We start from the raw sequence: 12,313 nt of genomic DNA, 5'->3' as shown, positions 1-12,313 counted from the left end.
TTTATACTTTATAGTCGCCAAACAATTGGTACTAGAACGTACAATCATCACAGCAATATCTGATTCTGGGCTTCACACTCCCTGGATTACAAATATTAAAAATATTAAAAATAGTTAAAATTAGTAAATACTAAAAATTTAAATTATAAATCATAAATAGAAAATAGAAAAATGGGAAGTAAGGTAGTGCAAAAAAACCGAGAGGCAGGTCCGGATATTTGGAGGGTGCAGCCCAGATCCGAGTCAGGATCCGTTCAGCAGTCTTATCACAGTTGGAAAGAAGCTGTTCCCAAATCTGGCCGTACGAGTCTTCAAGCTCCTGAGCCTTCTTCCGGAGGGAAGAGGGACAAAAAGTCTGTTGGCTGGGTGAGTCGTGTCCTTGATTATCCTGGCAGCACTGCTTCGACAGCGTGCGGTGTAAAGTGAGTCCAAGGACGGAAGATTGGTTTGTGTGATGTGCTGCGCCATGTTCACAATCTTCTGCAGCTTCTTTCGGTCTTGGACAGGACAACTTCCATACCAGGTTGTGATGCACCCTAGAAGAATGCTTTCTACGGTGCATCTATAAAAATTAGTGAGGGTTTTAGCTCTTAACAGTGTGCAGAATTAACTAATAATATACAGAATAATAATATACACAATAATAATTTTCCAATGTACAATAATAATGTACGCAATTATAGAGCAGAGACTATTGTACTATGATGCATGTTCTCCTGTTGCACAGAGATGAACTGTTGTATATGCTTATTGCATTTGTTAGGAAAGATTTTCTGTAACGATCCTTGTGACAGCAGAGTTGAATGAGTTTGTTCGAAAGGGTGCTCTGTTGCTTATTTAGTTTGGTATCAACTAGATGGGCTGAATGGCCTGTTTCTGGCCTTCTCCAGCATGTTTAAGTGAAATGATTTGAACTAACCTGAATTTATGCTATAGGCAGATTATTCCTTCTGAGAAAGGCCTGGAAATCATATCTTCTACTTCTTGAGATGGAAATAAGTTTTTAATAATATTCTCAGTTGTGGTCCAGCTCTGTGTTAACAAGCATGACTGGTCAGACAAAACTGTCATGGAAAAATGCTTCTACATCTATGTGTGATGGTGCACCTGCTTCTCCACCCGGGCCTTGCATGGCTGACCCTGAGCCACACCCGGGCACCAGAGAGAAGATGGGCAAGGTGTAGGACATTCATTGCTGCCCTGACCCTGAGCCACACCCGGGCACCAGAGAGAAGATGGGCAAGGTGTAGGACATTCATTGCTGCCCTAAACAGCAGCAAGTGTGACACGCAGTAAGTAAGGCAGTCATAGTTAGATCTGAGCAAACTTGCCAGAACTAAGGTATTAATTTTACAGTATCTCAGTGTCTGATGGTTGTTTTTAAGAAGTCAGTATGATTATGATACTCCAAGAATTAACTCAGTCACAGGCACATGATCCAAATCTTTATTTAGCTCTCTATTTGAAAAGTTAATTAAAATTGTGTCCTGTTCAACAGTCTGTGTGAATTGTTGAGGCAGCTTGATGAGATCTCAGCTGCTGGATGCCAGGGTCCCCTTGAACTGACATTTGACTGGCACCCGAAAGGAAAAACTCTTGCTGGATCTTCCAACTCTGTCATCAGCTTTCTGAACAGTCCGTGAACCCATGAACCCATGAGCCCTCGATATTGAGCTTTCCTGTTGCATTACCGTTTATTTTTTATATATTGTTATTGTACTTATGGTAATTTTTACGTATTGCTCTGTAGTGCTGCTGCAAACCATCAAATTTCATGATGTACGTCAGTGATAATAAAATTTGGGCAATAGGGCAATGTAAAGGTTAGGATGACATGTGACAGCACGTAATGTAACGGTTTGCATGACACATGACAGCGCGTAACATAATGTTTAGGATGACACGTGACAGTGCATAAGGTAACATTTAGCATGAGGCATGACAGTGTGTAACATAACGGTTAGCATGACACGTAACAGCACATAACGTAACGGTTCGCATGACAGCCTGTAGTTGAGGGTGGTAAACACACTGAGACTTTAGGTGGGGGTGGTACAGCACATTGAAACTACAGGTGGGGAGTGGTACACACACACTGAGACTGTAGGTGGGGGAGGCGCACACACATGCCGAGACTATAGGTGAGGGTGGTACACAGTGAGAATGTAGGTGGGCTGGTACACACACACACTGTATGTGGGGGAAGTACACACTGAGACTGTAAGTGGAGGTGGTACACACACTTTGAGACTGTAAGTGGGGCGATACACACACTGACACTGTATGTGGGGGTGGTACACACACATTGAGACTGTAGGTGGGGCGATACTGACACTGTATGTGGGGTGGTACACACACATTGAGACTGAGTGTGGATGGGACACACACTAAGTGGAGCTGGTCACACTGAGACTGCATGTAGGGTTGTACACACACACAGACTGCAAGTGGGAGTGGTAAACACACTGTGAGACTGTAGGTGTGGGTGGTACACACACAATGAGACAGTAGATGGGAGTGGTACAACCCACACTAAGACTAGGTGGGAATAGTACAGGCACACTGAAACTGTAGATGGGTTGCTACACACACACTAAGATTGTAGGTGTGTATGTTACACACTCTCAGACTTTAAGTGGGAGTGGTACACACACATTGAGACTGTAGTTAGGAGTGATACACCCATGCTGAGACTGCAGGAGCAGATTGTACACACACACACACACAGACTGCAATTGAGACTTTAAGTGGGAGTGACACACACACGGAGACTGTAGATATGAGTGGTACACACAGACTGTAGGTGTGGGTGGTACACACATACACTGAAACTGTAGCTGGGAATGGCACACACAGAGACTGACACTGTAGGTGGGGGTGGTAGACAAACATTGTGACTGTATGTGGGAGTGGTACACACACTGACTGTAAGTATGGGTGGCACACACACATAGTGAGACTATAGGGGGTGGTACACTCTGTGGGGTATCTGAGGTACTTTGTTGTCGGGGTCGGGTGTCCCATAGTGTCTGGGTCTCTCCAGTGTGATCCTCCCCGTCACCTAGACTCCTTTCTCATCCCCACCCCCTAACCTGCCAGTTTGTACTGCTCCCCCCCCCCAACATGTTCTCATGCTGGTTTCTGCTCCCTTCCTGTCCAGTCCTGAGGAAGGAAGGGTCTCTGCCTGAAACGTCAACTGCTTACTCTCTCTCCACAGACGCTGCCTGACCGGCTGAGTTGCTCCAGCGTTTTGCGTCCGTGTTTGCAGAATCCGCAGAATCTCTTGTGTCTGTAATTAACGACCGATCTCCCTCGAAGCCCCGAGCTTTACCTGCCCCGAATACTAATCGGACAGCATCTGCGCTGGGACGGCGCCGAGCCTCCAGGGCGGTGCTGGGGTCCGCGCCGCGCTCGCTTCTCCGGTACACTAACAGGTAGTTTGACACCCCAACTCTGGGGAGCAATTAACGCTGACAGAGATCGCCTCGGCAACTCTTCGCACTCCACCCTCCCCCCACCCCAGCCGTCTACCTCGCTCATTCAACATCTTCTCTCAGACAGGAGCAGGTCTCCTGTTCCTCGCCGTCTGCCGCTGGTGAGTACCGGGCAAATCCCGTGGGTTGTTCAGGCTGAGGGGCGGATGTCTGTGTCCTGCGCTGCTGAGGGTTGATGCCGCCGGTTGCTTGGTGTGGACGAGAGGGAGAGGTTACGTTTGCCCCGGGTTCTCGGTAACATCGTGCGGTGGGCGGCGGTCGGTAGTCGGTAACGGGGTGGGAGCGAAGTCACCGTACACTGCGGCCCGACCCGGTGGACTGACACCGGGAGAGCAGAGCCAGCCTCCGCCCATGCGGATGTGAGACAATTGGGTCAGGGGCAGGGCTGGGGCAGGGGCAGGGGCAGGGGCAGGGGGTGAGCTCCCCGCCGGCTCCGAGGGGAAGAAGGCGGCAGTTGAGCCTCCATCCTCTGAACCCGGAATACCGGGGTCTCTCCTGCACCGTGCAACCGGGAGACGGAGATCCGTCCGTTACTGAGTGCCCGATGTCCCCCACCTCCGGACCGAGGGCGGGCGGGCGAGAGGATGGACCTGCCCAGTGACCCCCACTTGTGGACGAAGGGCGAGTTCAGGTGAACCGCCGCGGAGCAGAGCGACGGGTCTCCCAATAAATTCAGCGTGAAAAGGAGCAACTGATGGATTAACGGCCATTCCACGTACGGGGGGAGGGGAGGGGTGAGGGGGGTGAGGGGTGGAGGGGAGGGGTGGGGGGAGGGGAGGGGTGAGGGGGGGAGGGGAAGGGAGGGGTGAGGGGCGAGGGGTGGGGGGGAGGGGGGGAGGGGAGGGGTGAGGGGGGAGGGGAGGGGTGAGGGGGGAGGGGAGGGGGCGAGGGGTGGGGGGGGAGGGGAGGGGCGAGGGGTGGGGGGGGGAGGGGAGGGGTGAGGGGGGGAGGGGAGGGGAAGGGAGGGGTGAGGGGGGAGGGGAGAGGGGGAGGGGAGAGGGGGAGAGGGGGAGGGGAGAGGGGGAGGGGGGAGGGGTGAGGGGGGAGGGGAGGGGTGAGGGGGGAGGAGGGGAGGGGGAGGGAGGGGTGAGGGGGAGGAGGGGAGGGGGGAGGGGAGGGGGGAGGGGAGGGGGGAGGAGGGGAGGGGTGTAGGGGAGGGGGGAGGGGGAGGGGAGGGGAGTAGGGGAGGGGGGAGGAGGGGAGGGGAGGGGTGAGGGGGAGGGGAGGGGTGGGGGGAGTTTAGGGATGGTATGGGAGGGGAGGGAGGGTGTGAGAGGGGGAGGCAGGGATGGGAGGGGAGGGAGTGAGAGCGGGTGGCAGGGAGGGGAGGGAGTGAGAGGGGGAGGTTGGGAGAGGAGGGATAGGTGGGGAGGGGTTGAGAGAGGCGATTGCAGAGAAGGGAGGGGGTTGAGAGAGGAGAGGGTAGAGGTGGTAGGGGAGGGGTGAAAGAGGGGAGTGGAGGGGAGGGGAGCAGGACTGGAAAACTACAAGTGTCGCTCCACTCTTTAATGAGGGAGGATGACAAGAAGAAAGGAAATTATAGGCCAGTTACTGCAGTTGACAAAGTGTTGGAGTATATTATTAAGGATGAGGTTTCAGGTTACTTGGAGACTAATGATAAAATAAGTCCAAGTCTGCATGGTTTCTGTAAAGGGAAATCTTGCCTGACAAATCTGGTGGAGTTCTTTGAGGAAGTAACAAACAAGATGAACAAATCCTGACGAAGGGTCTCGGCCTGAAACGTCGACTGTACCTCTTCCTAGAGATGCTGCCTGGCCTGCTGCGTTCACCAGCAACTTTTATGTGTGTTGCTTGAATTTCCAGCATCTGCAGAATCCTTGTTGTGAACAAAGGAGAGGCAGTGGATGTCAGTTACTTAGACTATCAGAAGGCATTTGATAAGGTGCTACACACGAGGCTGCTTAACAAGATAACATCCTGTGGCATTACAGGAGAGATACTGGCATGGATAGCAGAATGGCTGACAGGCAGGAGACAGTGAGTGGGAATAAAAGGGGGCTTTTTTGGTTGGCTGCTGGCGACTAGTTGTGTTCCTCAGGGACCGTTACTTTTCACATTGTTTGTCAATGATTTAGATAATGGAATTGATGGCTTTGTGGCAAAGTGGAAGCAATGTGATTGCAGCAGGACTTGGACAAATTGGAAGAATGGGCAAAAAAGTGGCAGATGGAATACAGTATTGGGAAATGTACAATAATGCATTTTGGTAAAAGGAACATAGTATGGTCAATTATCTAAATGGGGAGAAGGTTCAAACATCAGAGGTGCAGAGGGACTTGGGAGTCCTCGTGCAAGACTCTCAGAAGGTTAATTTACAGGTTGAGTTGTGGTAAAGAAGGGAAATGCAATGTTGGCATTTATTTCAAGGGGATTAGAATACAAAAGCAAGGAGATAATGCTGAGCCTTTATAAGACACTAGTCGGGCTGCACTTGGAGTATTGACAACAGTTTTGGTCCCCATATCTCAGAAAGGATGTGTTGCCACTGGAGAGAATTCAGAGAAGATTCACGAGGATGATTCCAGGAGGGGGAGACATATGAGGAGCATTTGGCAGCTTTGGGCCTGTACTCACTGGGATTTAGAAGAATGTGGGGGGGGGGGATCTCATTAAAACCTACCGAATATTGAAAGGACTAGATAAGGTGGATGTGGAGAGGATGTTTCCTATGGTGGGGGTATCCAGAACTAGAGGGTGCAGCATGAAAATTGAGGGGCGATCTTTTAGAACAGAGGTAAGAAGGAATTTTTTAGTCAGATGTGGAGGCCAGGTCCATGGGTATATTTAAAGGGGAAGTTGATGGTTTTCAGGGCATCAAGGGATAGAGCAAGAAGGCAGGTGTATGATATTGAGTGTGATCTGAGATCAGCCATGATGGAATGGCAGTACAGATTCGATGGGCTGAATGGCCTAATTCTGCTGGTATGTCTTATGGGAGTGAGAAAAAGGATTGCAGGGAGGAGAGGAGAGTGCAGGGAGGGGCTGGTAAGGGAGTGGGGTGAGAAAGGGGAGTGCAGAGGGGGAGGAGGTGAGACAGAGTGCAGGGAGGGGAGTTGAGGGTGACTGAGAGGAGAGTGCAGGGATGGGAGGGGAGGTGAGGGGGTGACAGAGAGTAGTTGCTCCCTGAAGTGAGACAGACACTGTTCATTCTAAGCTTGTTCTGTCGAACAATGAGACCACACTGCTGGAGAACTGTAACATCTGTTTTAACTGGGAGAGGGATCTCCACAGTGAGGCTGGAGCTGGATTTGTCTCGAACAAGAAGTTTGAGGGGGAGAAGTCAGGGTTCCCCACCTCCTGTAGAGCCGGGATGTTGGATGCTGGTGTGGGTAGGTGTGCATTTTGCTGTGATGAGGTCTGAGTGTAAAATTCAGCATCAAGGCCAGTGGAATGTGGACATTCATGGGAACGAGGAGCCGGGAGCTACTGTGGGAGGTGGGGCTGAGGTGGGGGATGAGCTGGGAACTTCCGAATGGCTGCCTCCTGCTCTCGTGTCTTGTGTGGGTGTTGCATGGAATTGCTTCTATCTGTTCCCGGGGGAGAGGGGAGTGAGGGGGTAGACAAAGGAATTCACATTGTACTGCTGAGTGCTTGGGGTGAGAGTGTGGTCTAGACGCTGAGTTTTGGCTGCTCTTCTATGGAGTATGGTGGGCACTGAGATGGGTACAGCTACTAAAGGGCTTGTGGCAGTTTGTGTGTGTGGCACGACTGACACCTGTGGCCCACCAGTCAAGAAGCAGCTCAATTCCTGAACACTCGGCATTAGTTTCATGCTAAAAAAACAATATTGGCTCAGAACTTTTTCAAATACCCTCATCTTGTCATTGGTTAATGTCACGAATTGGTTGAGGATTCAACAGGGAGGAAATTCTGAAATCAGAGTTGCAAAGGAACTTGGGAGTCCTCGTGCAGGGTTCCCTGATGGTTGACTTACAGGTGCAGTCGGTGGTAAGGAAGGCAAATGCAATGTTAACATTCATTTCGAGAGAACAAGAATATAAAAGCAAGAATGTAATGCTGAGGCTTTGTAAGGCATTGGTCAGACCTCACTCGGAATATCGTGAGCAGTTTGGGGTTCCATATCTGAAAAGGATGTGCTGGCATTGGAGAGGGTCCAGAGGAGGTTTGTGAAAACGATCCCAGTAATGAAAGGGTTAACATATGAGCAGCATTTGATGGCTCTAGATCTGTGCTCGCTGCGGTTTAGAAGAATGGGGGGAGGGGAGGGCAGGGGGAAGGATCTCATTAAAGTCTACCGAATGTTGAAAGACCTGAATAGTGTGGACGTTGAAAGTATATTTCTAATCATGTGAGAGTCTAGGACCGGAGAGCTTAACCTCAGAACAGAGGGATGTCCATTTAGAACAAAGATGAGGAGGAATTTCTTTAGCAAGAGGGAGGTGAATCTGTGGAATTCATTGCCACAGACAGTTGTAGAGGCCAAATCATTGAATATATTTAAAGCAGAGGTTGACAGGTTCTTGATTAGTCAGGGCTTTGAAGGTTACGAGGAGAAGGCAGGAGAATGGGGTTGAGAGGGAAAATAAATCAGCCATGAGGGGAATGGTGGAATAGACTCGATGGGCTGAATGGCCTCCACTCCTATGTCTTATGGTTATATAGACCCAAGAGGCAGGTGCATAGACCCAAGACGCGGGTGCATAGAGGTGAGAAGAAGCTGCTGATGGAGTATTTTTGGATGGCTACTTATGAGGAGGAAGAACGGGCAATGGGTGCTGAGCTCAGTGCCTATACCTCCCAGTGGGGTCAGTGGTTGTGCATCAGCAAATTTTGACTGATTTATTGTCCCTCTCAGCCCCAGTCTCCTGCCTTCTCTACATAACCTTTGATGCCTCGACTGATCTAGAAACTGTCTGGCTCAATGTGTACCTCAGAGGTCTGGTGCAGCTCCCAGCCCCCAGCCTCCCAGCTGGCACACCTATATTTCACCCGATCCTATTGAGAGCCCTGCTGTAGCTATCTGATCCCTGGCCAGTCCCTCACCTGCTTCCATATCAGTGCTATGTTTCCAGCTTACAGAACCTCCTGGGATTCCCAGTGCCCTAGTTATACAATTCTCCCAATGTCCACCTCAACCGCCCATAGGTCGCACCCTCTGTACCAGCTGCCTTCCTGACCCACAGCCTTTCAGAACAACTTGTAACCTTAACGCTTGCTCTAAATTCTCTCTGTACCTTACTGCTGCAGACATGCCTCCCATGAGAGATGACCCTAGTTCTGGAATGTTTTTACTTATTTCTATTTTATTTTGAGATACAATGCAGAATAGGCCCTTCTGGCCCTTCGAGCCTCACTGCACAGCAACCACCTCCCCCCCCCAAAAAAACCCAATTTAACTCTAACCTAATCACGGGACAATTTACAATGGCATACTAACCTAACCGGGACGTCTTTGAACTGTGGGAGGAAACTGGTGTACCTGGGGAAAGCACATGCATTCCATGGGGAAGACATACAGAGATCGCTGGGATTGAACTCTGAATCCCAACACCCCAGGCTGTGATAAAGTCATGCTAACCATTACACTACTGTGGCACCCAGAGTTCTCCTTGAACCTCAGGCCTGAAGCCCCTCACCCCCTCCCCATTAGAACATACCCATTTGATTAAGTTTTCAGCTCTCCCCTTCCTTGCTACTTTGCTGGTTTCTGTCAGTTTACCCTGTGGTGAAACTGCTTGGGATGTTTTCCTTTCGAAGTGCAATGTGACTGCAAGTTGCTTTCACTGATTGAACGTGGCGCCAAACACCAGACGGTGTTCACCAGGCACCGGAGCAGCTCAGTATCTGCTGATGCCAAGATGATGCTCATTATCCAAACATACAGCGCTCCCAATATCACATCCTTGTTCAGCAATCAGCTCACCTTCACGCCCTTCGCATATCTACAGCTAAACGAAACATTCACCCTTACACATATCTACAGCTAAACGAAACATTGTTCCTCTGGGACCAAGGTACAAAACATAGTGCATATAGTCACACACAGCAGATGTAGTTACGATCCAGCGCATACGGTCACAAAATAACAGGGCCGGGAGATTGACATAAAGTGTGAGGTGCATGTTTCGTAAGACAGTGTAATGTTACTGTCACTATTGTAATAAAACAAGCAGTCATATGAATATGTGAAACAGCAGCAATAAAAGATGAAAATTGACCAGTGCAGGATGGGAGTGTGTTGGTGAGTTGGATGTAGGGGAGGAGGAGGGACAGCAGGGCATTCAGACAGGGGGTACATGTGTGCCGGGTGGCAGCAGGGTGCTAAGAAGTCTCAACAGCCTGATGGCAGAAGCTGTTACCCAGCCTGACAGTTCTGATTCCTGTGCAGTGCTACCTTCTGCCTGATGGTAGGAGGTCAGAGAGATTGTGGGAAGGATGGGAAGTGTCTTTGGGAATGTGTATTGCCAGGGTCACTGTGTATGCTGCACTTCTGATGTGCCCTGTCTATAGAGATGAGCCGATTGCGTATATGACTGGTTTTTACTGAGTAGCGCCATGGTAACGTGGAAATTAGCACAACACTATGATAACTTGGGTCGTCAGAGTTTGAGTTAAATTCTGGCATCCTTTGTTACAAGTTTGTATGTCCTCCCTGTAGCTGCCTGAATTTGCGCAAGGTGCTCCGGTTTCCTCCCACAGTCCAAAGGCGTACTGGTTAGTAGGTTAATTGAGCATTGTAAATTGCCCAGTGATTAGGCTAGGGTTAAATAGGTGTGTTGCTGGGCATCATGGCTGGTTGGGTTGGAAGGGTCTGTCCCATGCATATCTCTAAGTAAATAAATAAGTGTCCCGAATGGAGAGGAGGAAAGTCCTCTCTCAGTGCCAGAAGTCCTGTTTTAAGTTGCACTCAGCGACCTGGAGAAATAACACACAACCTAGATGTGGCACGCACGCCAAATGCTGGAGGAACTCAGCAGGTCAGGCAGCATCTATGGAGGGGAATAAACTTTCTGTTTTCAGGCCAAGACCCTTCACTCCTCTCCATAGATGTTGAGTTCCTCCAGCATTTTGTGTGTGTTGCTCAGGATTTCCAGCATCTACAGAATCTCTTGTGCTTATGGGTAGATGGAGCACAGCTCTCATTCCAAAGATAATACACGATGCAGGCAGCCTGTGAAAGGAGAAGTATACACAATCTTTGATTGCCATAGAAGACTAGAGCCTGGAATGATGTAAAGTAACATTGCAATATTCCTGCCCAAAGCAACGTCCCAACATTTTGGGATGTAGCAGAAGGAGGCTATACTATAACAGAACATCACAGCCATTTGTATTCACACGCAGTGCCCACTTTATTAGCCAATCATGTGGCAGCAACTCAATGCATAAAAGCATGTAGACATGGTCAAGAGGTTCAGTTGTTGTTCAGACCAAACATCAGACTGGGGAAGAAATGTGATCCAAGTGACTGACCATGGAATGATTGTTGGTGCCAGACAGGGTGGTTTGAATATCTCAGAAACTGTTGATCTCCTGAGATTTTCACGCAGAACAATCTCCAGAGTTTACAGAGAATAGTGTGAAAACCAAAAAAAACATCCAGTGAGTGGCAGTTCTGTGGGCGAACAAGTCTTGTTAATGAGAGAGTTCAGAGGAGAATGGCCAGAGAAGAAAGTGACAGTAACTCGAATAACCACTCATTACAACAGTGGTTGTAACTGAGGATTGGAGGGTGGCTAATGTAACCCCGCTTTTTAAAAAAGGAGGGAAAGAGAAACCGGGGAATTATAGACCAGTTAGCCTGACATTGGTGGTGAGGAAGATGCTAGAGTCAGTTATCAAAGATGTGATAACAGCACATTTGGAAAGCGGTGAAATCATCGGACAAAGTCAGCATGGATTTGTGAAAGGAAAATCATGTCTGACGAATCTCATAGAATTTTTTGAGGATGTAACTAGTAGAGTGGATAGGGGAGAACCAGTGGATGTGGTATATTTGGATTTTCAAAAGGCTTTTGACAAGGTCCCACACAGGAGATTAGTGTGCAAACTTAAAGCACATGGTATTGGGGGTATGGTATTGATGTGGATAGAGAATTGGTTGGCAGACAGGAAGCAAAGAGTGGGAATAAACAGGACCTTTTCAGAATGGCAGGCTGTGACTAGTGGGGTACCACAAGGCTCAGTGCTGGGACCCCAGTTATTTACAATATATATTAATGACTTAGACGAGGGAATTAAATGCAGCATCTCCAAGTTTGCGGATGACACGAAGCTGGGCGGCAGTGTTAGCTGTGAGGAGGATGCTAAGAGGATGCAGGGTGACTTGGATAGGTTAGGTGAGTGGGCAAATTCATGACAGATGCAATTTAATGTGGATAAATGTGAGGTTATCCACTTTGGTGGCAAGAACAGGAAAACAGATTATTATCTGAATGGTGGCCAATTAGGAAAAGGGGAGGTGCAATGAGACCTGGGTGTCATTATACACCAGTCATTGAAAGTGGGCATGCAGGTACAGCAGGTGGTGAAAAAGGCGAATGGTATGCTGGCATTCATAGCAAGAGGATTCGAGTACAGGAGCAGGGAGGTACTACTGCAGTTGTACAAGGCCTTGGTGAGACCACACCTGGAGTATTGTGTGCAGTTTTGGTCCCCTAATCTGAGGAAAGACATTCTTGCCATAGAGAGAGTACAAAGAAGGTTCACCAGATTGATTCCTAGGATGGCAGGACTTTCATATGATGAAAGACTGGATCGACTAGGCTTATACTCGCTGGAATTTAGAAGATTGAGGGGGGATCTTATTGAAACGTATAAATTTCTAAAGGGATTGG

At 49.1% G+C, this 12,313-nt stretch overlaps 1 protein-coding gene across 4 annotated transcripts in view; it reads left to right on the top strand.

Moving 5' to 3' along the window:
• Positions 1-3,179: 3,179 nt before the first annotated feature.
• Positions 3,180-12,313, top strand: part of caly (calcyon neuron-specific vesicular protein) — a 52,423-nt gene continuing 43,289 nt past the window's right edge. Inside the window, exon 1 of one of the 4 annotated variants that reach the window (XM_063070308.1) lies at positions 3,180-3,595. The gene's annotated coding sequence lies outside the window, so the exon portion shown is untranslated. Of the gene's footprint in view, positions 3,596-3,709; positions 3,729-3,923; positions 4,210-12,313 lie in introns of those variants that run through there. The other 3 variants (XM_063070310.1, XM_063070311.1, XM_063070309.1) reach the window with 3 other exon arrangements.

Source organism: Mobula hypostoma, chromosome 18 (genome assembly GCF_963921235.1).
Source record: "Mobula hypostoma chromosome 18, sMobHyp1.1, whole genome shotgun sequence".
Classification (NCBI taxonomy): domain Eukaryota; kingdom Metazoa; phylum Chordata; class Chondrichthyes; order Myliobatiformes; family Myliobatidae; genus Mobula; species Mobula hypostoma.
Note: the sequence above shows the minus strand (reverse complement) of the source record. Positions and strands in the feature narration are given on the sequence as shown.